We start from the raw sequence: 9,082 nt of genomic DNA on the forward strand, positions 1-9,082 counted from the left end.
TTCACCTATAGTAACAGAACGGAAGAGAAGGCACAAGGTTAAAGATACTGGTAGGTGACAGATGTAGAGGTGGAGCTTTGAGGAATTTCTCTTCTGATTGTTTCCGTTATCCCAGTTAAGGTCATTTGTTGACAGTGAGGATGATGGAGAAGGTATCAGAGGCTTAAGGAAAGAGGAAGTCATGGAATAGTCATCAAGGAGAACAAGAGATGAATGGACTAGAGAAATATACCATGGTTACCTGGCAGCACTGAATATTCAGTTGAACTCACTGGTCATTTTTAAAGGGATACCGTTCAGTAAGAGTCCTTCTCCAGACATGTTTAGCTGAGAGGGTGCAGACACAAACTGAGCAGATTCAGAGCTAACTAGGCTTGAGATCTGTCCAGGTAGAACAGACACTGGTGGTGACCTGTCCAGATCCCTGAGACTTCTTTTGTGGTTTTGGTTCCATTTGTCCATCCACCAGCTAGTGCAGGTGACACTGCTAGTAGTTCACACCTGCAACCTTCTCCAAAGGCTTGTCCTTGGGTGATTGGAGCCACCTCACCCTGAGATGCTTAGCTGAGGAGGAAGTAAAAAAACCCTTCTTTCTTGCCTCAAGATGGGACAGACTCCACATTACAGTTTATATTCAAGGTCAAGATGAGACCAGACTTTACCCGAAACCATTTCCATGCTTAGCTCTGCCCCTTCCCTCTTCTGCTTCCCTCACTCTCTTACAGGTTTCTCCTGAGAACACTCCACTAGCTAATCCAAGGAATCCCCATTTCAGGCTCTGCTCCTCAGAACAGCCCAGAAGATGCTACCTCTACCAAGGTGAAGAGGAGTGAATGAGGAGGAGGGTGTCAGCTGAGAAACTCCTTGGTGGTTGTCCTCTGGAAGCCGGAGTTGGCAGTGGGAGATACTGTTATGGAGCTGGGCTCCCTGTTTTCAATAGGGATGGTAGGATTCCGGAGTAGCAGAGACTAAAGAACAGCGTTAATCATCAGAGGCGAGACAGCCTTAATTAACCACAGTGAGCAGCAATGTCAGAACCGCAGCCAGGGGGCCTGACTTGGAGGACTCTGTGGAGATGGAAGATGGAGCGCAGTGTTCCTTGGGGCAGTAAAGATTTTCAGGCATCACAGATATCATTTAATATACATAGCCAGAAGAAATCAAGAATGAATGAACAGAAGGCTGAGGTTACCCACCTCAGTAGAATGTCAGACCTGAGCCAGGCCTCAGGCCCAGAACCCATCAACTGAAAGGGAGGCTGATGAGCCCATGCAAGGACATCAGAGCAGGGGGCGAGGCAGAGCAGTGCGATCAAGGCCTCCACGAGGAGGGTGTCCAAGCAGAGTGCTGGCCCAGAGGGGTCAGGTTATTGGTTGTATTCAGGAAGTTTAGCAAATAAGTAAATATATTAAGCATAATGGGAGCCAGATTTGTCTAGGTTGGGAGAAGCAAATACAAATAATTACAGGGACAGCTATGAACCCTGTTGGATTGGTGTTGGATGGGAATTGAAGGTATAGGTATAAACTAATGATTTTCAACATATACAAATAGAGATATCCATATTTATATGTGTGTATATGCATACACACACCCACACACACAAATGCACACACATCCACGCTCGCAAACACACATATATGTAGATATATACACACACACATATATGTATGTATATATGTATATATTCTAATTCTGACAATTGAGGGGGCCTGGAAGCAGCAATACTCCAATAGATATTCATTTCTAAATACCATTGTCCATTTAAAGAAAGTAAGACTGCTTGGGGAAAAAAAGTGGCTGATTCCAGGACTAGAGCAGGAAAAGAACAAAGTGACCTGGGAAAAGTCTTATTATTCTAGAAAATAAAGAAATGTTCAAAGAATGATGGAGATATGTAAAACGAACAGAGAAACTAGTGCAAAGGAACTCTCACTGGAAATATCTGGTACAATTTGATCATCAAAATAAATAATTGATAGTACCACATTATAACTTGTTGAATAATAGAAATCAATGAGTCCACAATGACACAGATACATGAGTGAAATAAATGGGGAGAAGAAAAAGTGTTTCCTTATAGTCGAGTGCCAACTGAAAATTGATGGAATTAGAAAATCAACATTTGGCAACCACTGAAGTAATAATTAAGGCAAGAAATAGCAATGGATGCTAAAATTAGTGTGCTAAAATGGGATGAGGAATGAGATTTACTATAGCTTCAAAGTATTTCCCAGAAAAATTCTTACTATTTACAAAAGGGAGAAAAGTAACTATAGTGGAGAAATATGGTAGATACCATCTTGATCAAGTGATCAAATTAATACCACCAGTGATGGGACAAATCCACATCATATAGGGCTGCAATCAGAAAAATACAGCATCACTTCTGTAGTATTCTGGCCAAAATGTATAGCCTAGGTCTAATTATATATGAATATTAAACAAAACCATTTTGAGGGACCTTTTACAAAACGACTAGCCTTCAAAAAATGTAAGTCATGAAAGTTAAGGAAAGACAGGGGAGCTGTTGCAGATTGGAGGAGACCACAGAGACCTGACATGTGAATGCAACACATGATCCTGGACAAGACGCTATAAAGGACAATTCTTTTTTTGTTTGTTTGTTTCTTCTGTTTTGTTTTGGGGGAGTTAGTACCTACAGGTGGATGTATATTTATGTATTTTGGCTGCATTGGGTCTTCGTTGCTGCACACGAGCTTTCTCTAGTTGCGGTGAGAGGGGGCTACTCTTCCTTGAGGTGCATGGGCTTCTCATTGCAGTGGCTTCTCTTGTTGTGGAGCATGGGCTGTAGGCGCGCGGGTTTCAGTAGTGCAGCTCTCAGACTCTAGAGTGCAGGCTCAGTAGTTGTGGCGCACGGGCTTAGTTGCTCCGCGGCATGTGGGATCTTCCCGGACCAGAGATTGAACCAGTGTCCCCTACATTGGCAGGCGGATTCTTAACCACTGCACCACCAGGGAAGACCCAGGACATTCTTGATGAAACTTGAATAGGGCTTTATGCGAGAGAGCATGCAAAATTTCTTTGTACTAGTCTTGCAACTTTTCTGTAAGTTTGAAATTGTTTCAAAATAAAACATTTAAAAAAAACCCCTATACTTTTTTTTTTTTTAAAGAAAGGAAGGCTGAGTCCCCTTGGGGGAAGTGCCCTGAAACACCACAGTAAGTGTGTATAGTAGTGATACCTTCAGTCCTTCCTCAAAGTATTTGGATAACTGTAGTGCCAATGTTGGGGTAAAAAGAAATATCTAGATCTTTTGAGGGCTGTAATTTACAGAGTCTGAGCTGACACAGAAACCCAGGGACCCAAAGGGCCATCATTGTCTCCTATTAGAGAAGTGGCAGATTAAGGTCAAGTAATAAACAGAGTCCTGGACCAAGTCCATCTCACAGTGAATCCACTGAGTCCACAGACCAACTGGTAGCCATCTCCCCAGCTCTTAAATATATATTTGAAATGGTCTTACCTAGCAGTTAGCGAAAGCCCATATTCATCCTTGACCTATGGAGTAAAAGCTACTGTAGTATGAAAGATCAAGTGGAAGTCCCTGAAACTATACCCTCTTCTAGACAAAATAATAAATAAAAAAACAACATTGCATTCCCGGGGGAACAGCAGAGATTGGTACTACCCTCAAAGATGTAAATGATGCAGAGGTCATTGTCTCCACCATATGTCCATTTGATTCACTAGTCTGGCCCTTCTAAGAATCAAATGAATATGTCAGATGACAGTGGACTACTCACATCTACCAAGAAGTAGGACCAAGTGCAGTTGCTGTGCTACATTTAGCATCTTTACTAGAACACAGTAACATGGCCTCTGGTACATAGTGTTGCTTTTGATCTGGCATTATTTTTAATACCTATCAGGAAGGATTGGAAGGAGTTTGCTTCAGGTGGGATGGGCAAGCGTATACAACAATTACACCCTCTGTCACAAAATATCCTGAAGAGACTTGGGCCATCTGGACATTCCAGAAAATACTGTCCTGGTCCACTATATTGATGACAGCATATTAATTTGACCTGGTAACCATGAAGTGGCAACTACTCTGGATATCCAGGAGATAAATATTACAAAAATTCAGGGGCCTGCTTGCCCCATCAGTGAAGTTTTTAGGGGTTCAGTGGTTTGTCAGGACATCCCCTTCAAAGTAAAATACATGATATTGTACCTTATGCCTACTGCTACCAAGACAAAGCCTTGGTAAGCCTTTTGGGTTTTGGAAGCAGCATATATCACACTGGGGGATAATGCTCTGACCTATTTATTGAGGATGTGGAAGGATGTCAGTTTTGAGAGGAATTCAAAGCAAAAAGGATTCTGCAGCAAGTTCAGCCTGCATTACGAGCAACCCTGTCACACAGGCCATATGACCCACAGATCCCGTGGTACTAGAGGTATCTGTGGTAGAAAAAGAGGAGCCCTCATACATTGCTGGCAGGAATGTAAATGGTGCAGTCACTGTGGAAAAGTTTGGCAGTTCCTCCAAATGCTAAACATAGAGTTACCATTAGACCCAGCAACCCAAGAGAAATGAAAAAATATGTCCACTCAAAAACTTGTGCACAAATGTTCATAGCAGCATTATTCATAATATCCAAAAAGTGGAAACAACCTAAATGTATATCAATTGATGAATGGATAAACAAAATGTATATTCATACAATGGCCAATGTTTGGCAATAAAAAGTTAGGAAGTACTGATACATGCTATAGCATAGATGAACCTTGAAAACATGTTCAGTGAAAGAAGCCAGACACAAAAGACAACATATTATATGATTCCATTTATGTGAAATGCCCAGAATAGACAAATCCATAGAGAAAGAAAGTAGATTAGTGGTTGCTTGGGGCTGGGGCAGGGAGAAGGGGAGAGAAGCAAGAATGGGGGATAACTGCTACAGGGTACAGGGTTTCTTCTGGGGGTAATTAAATGTACTGAAATTTGCACAACTCTGTGAATATACTAAAAACTGCTGAATTGTACACTTTGGGTTTTTTTTACTTTAAATTGTTTTTTAAAATTTTTATTGGAGTATAGTTTCTTTACAATGTTGTGTTAGTTTCTACTGTACAGCATAGTGAATCAGCTATACGTATATATATACCCCCTCTTTTCCGGATTTCCTTCCCATTTAGCTCACCACAGAGCATTGAGTAGAGTTCCCTGTGCTATACAGTAGGTTCTCATTCGTTATCTATTTTAGACATAGTATCAATAGTGTGTATATGTCAATCCCAGTCTTCCAATTCATCCCACCCACTCCTTTCCCCCTTGGTATCCATACATTTGTTCTCTATGTCTGTGTCTCTATTTCTGCTTTGTAAATAAGATCGTCTATACCAATTTTTTCAGATTCCACATATATGCATTAATATACAATATTTGTTTTTCTCTTTCTGACTTACTTCACTCTGTGTGACAGTCTCTAGGTCCATCCACGTCTCTACAAATGACCCAATTTCGTTCCTTTTATGGCTGAGTAATATTCCATTGTATATATGTACCACATCTTCTTTATCCATTCCTCTGTTGATGGACATTTAGGTTTTTTCCATGTCCTCACTATTGTAAATAGTGCTGCAATGAACATTGGGGTGCATGCGTCTTTTTGATGAACTGTACACTTTGTATCACACATTAATGCCCACCAGAGGGCTTCTACTGCAGGAAAGGCATGAAAAAACCAAGTGGACAGGATCCAGTAGATGTTAGCCAGCCTCTGTCCTTGGCCACCATAGTGTTGGTGAAATGGGATCATGAGTGGAACAGCCATGGTGACAGAGATGGAGGTTATCCACAGGCCCTACAGCACCATCTTTCTCTCCCCAAGGTTGATCTGGCTACTGCTGCTGCTGATATCCAACCTGTCAGCAACAAAGACCAACACTCAGGCCCCCAATATGGTATCATCCTTCAAGGAGGCCAACCAGCCACCTATGGCCATTTGGGCCATAGCTGGAACCATCCATCCTGGAAATGGCAGCAATTCATCTTGACTAGGATTGGCACATATTCTGGGTATATCATTTGCCTTTCCTGCCTGGAGTGTCTCCACTAACACCATTATTTGAAGGCTCACAGAGTCAGGGCCTGCACCAAGGTGAAGCAGTACAGAAGAGTACAAAAGAGTGAGTTTTGTACACTTAAGGTACTCATCTTAAGGTTTGCACCCTAGGCACCTCACTTTCCCCACTCTGTCTAGTCCCATTCCTGCAGAGTTTCTGATTTACCATCATGAAACCATAGACAATTTTGCCTTGGACCAAGGGACCCTATCAATGGCCAAAGAAGAAAGCAGTGGGCACATGGAATCCAGTGGTCTTATCACATACCACATCATCCAAAAGAGGCTAATCTGATACTGGTTAAATGACCTCTTCAAGATGCATGCAAGGTGCCAGGTATCCTTAAACCAATGGCCAGTATAAGTGGAATGTCCTCCAGGGGTAGAATATTCCATCTAGGAACCAAGAGATGGAAATAGGAGAGGCCCCCGCTCACCTTTATTCCCTGTGACCCCCTTAGGGAATTTGTGCTTCCCATGCCTGCAACTCTGGACTCTGGGCGTCTAGAGGTCCTGGTCCCCAGAGGGAGCTTGCTTACACCAGGGAACAAAACAAGAGTCTCATTGAACTTAAAAGTATGGCTGCCTCCTGGACACTTTGTGCTCCGTGTGCCAGTACACCACCAGTCCAAGCAAGGCCTCACCTTACTTCCAGCAGTGATCGACCCTTACCCCCGTAAGAAGGTAGGGATGCTACCACAAGAGTGGGGGCAGGGAGGAACATGTTTGCCACTGGGTGTCTCTTCTTACTCTCATGCCAAGTTTAACTGTAAATGGGCAAAAGAGAGCAACCATGGCCTGATAAGGACATGATAATAAGGGGTTCAGACCCCCTGAGGGTCTAGGTTACTCCACCAGTCAAGCCACCTAGACCAGCAGAAATGCTAAATGGAGGTGAAGAGAATCTCTAATGGGTGGGAGAGAAAGGAGAAGATAAGTGACAATGGCAGCCTGAGGGTCAGCTACAGAACTGAGGGCTGTGACTCATCCCATTCCTCTCTTGTAACTTTCACTGTAAGTTATGGCTACCCAGAATCCTGGAGAAGCTGAGACAAGATGAAGTGAATTCCATCTGAGATGCAAGTGGATCTAAGTGGTGGCAGAGGTAGACTATAGCAGATGTTATTGGTGTCCCTGAGATCTTCTTTTCCAGTTTGGTACACTTATGCCCCCAGCTACCAACTGAATTCCTGCTAAGAGCTTACCAAACTCCTCCCCAAAATTGTCTTTGGGTGATTGCAGGCACCTCACAGTTTACATTTCCCCCAACCCAGGCTGCCCCTAGCCAATGACTGCCCAGTGCGGGGGCTATGCAGAAGCCCAGCTTCCTTGATCCAAATGGGGCAAGCTCTATGGTACAACTTGCACTTCCAAGCAATCTGCAAAATCATGCTGAGGCTAGACTTGGTTGAAATCATATTCTTGCTCAGCTTCTTCCCCTCCCCTGCCCAGCTTTCCCCACTCCCTTACAGGCTTCTCCTGAGAGCACACCTTAATAAATCACATGCACATGAATCCCCATCTTGGATTCTGCTTTTAAAGAACCTGACCTGAATTTACAAAAGTGATTTCAGTTTTCATGTGAATACAAAATTTAAATGAAGCTTAATTTTAAGTAATGACAAATTCAATTTGAAAGTCATCCTCTAGACCAGCGATTCCCAGACTTGTGACTGAAATCACATGGCAGGTTTCTCAAAATGCCATTTCTAGGTCCTATCCTAGACCTCCTTAACCAAAACTCCAGAAGTGTGACTTAGGAGTCTCAATTTTTTTTAAGTTCTCCTGGTATTTCAGCTCATCAAAGTTTTGGAACCCATTGGTTTAGACCAGCGGTCCCCCACCTTTTTTGCACCAGGGACCGGTTTTGTGGAAGACAATTTTTCCACGGGGGGTGGGATGGAGGGTTGGTTCAGGCAGTAATGCGACCAGTGGTTCAGGCGGTAATACGACCGATGAGGGGGATGTGAAGTGGCAGATGACGCTTCGCTCACTCACGGCCACTCACCTCCTGCTGTGAGGCCTGGTTCCTAACAGGCCGCGAACCACTACCGGTCCGAGGCCCGGGGGTTGGGGACCCCTGGTTTAGACAACTTAACTTGTATTGGATGGTTGCTATATACCTCCCTATATATGAACTTGTGAAATGTGCAAGATAAAACTTTGAGGTCCCTCCCAATACCACATGTCTGTGATTCAGCTAACCATTCATTACAAACCAATATCCCTTAACTGAAAAAAAAAAACTGATCTTGATTTTAAATCAATCTTAATTGATTAGTCTTTAAAATATAATTTAATATAAAATTGGACATAAACATTTCTGATTATGGTACAGGTTTGATTATATTTCATGAAATGGTAATATTTCTTTTTAATATATAAGTTATATATAGTATATAAGTTATACATGTTATTGTATTAGTTGGAATAGACTAGGTAATGCTGGGGCAACAAACACCACCAAAATCTCAGTGGCATAACCCAGAAAAGTTTATTTCTTTTTAATACAAAGTCCACAGCATGTCTGAGCACCTCTTCAGGGCAGCTGTCCGCCTGGTCTACCGCTCAGTGGTGCGGGAAGCTTCCATCTTAAGACACCTCAATCTCAGTACAAGACTTGGAATTCTCTGGTGCTAGAAAGACTCACACTGGAAATTAAATGCAGTGGCCCTGAGGCAATCCTGGCCATTTCCTCTGATCACATGGGTCACCACTTATTGGCCAGAATTAGTCATATGATCCTACAATAAGTGCAAGAGCCAAGGAAGGGTAATCCTGCTTGCTGCATGCCCAGAAGAGAGGAGAACTGCATACTGGGAAGACTAGCAATCTCTACAACAGTTATTTTTTAAATGTGGAAGATTCACAAAAGTGGGAAAAAAAAAATGTGTGTGTGTGTGTTCTATCACTGCTATTGGGTTTTGGTTTATCTCCTTTGAGTCACTGAAAATACAAGTTCTTTTGAATAATGGTTTTTTTTACAA

The sequence above is a fragment of the Balaenoptera borealis genome (assembly GCF_965194805.1).
Source record: "Balaenoptera borealis genome assembly, chromosome: 11".
NCBI classification, from domain to species: domain Eukaryota; kingdom Metazoa; phylum Chordata; class Mammalia; order Artiodactyla; family Balaenopteridae; genus Balaenoptera; species Balaenoptera borealis.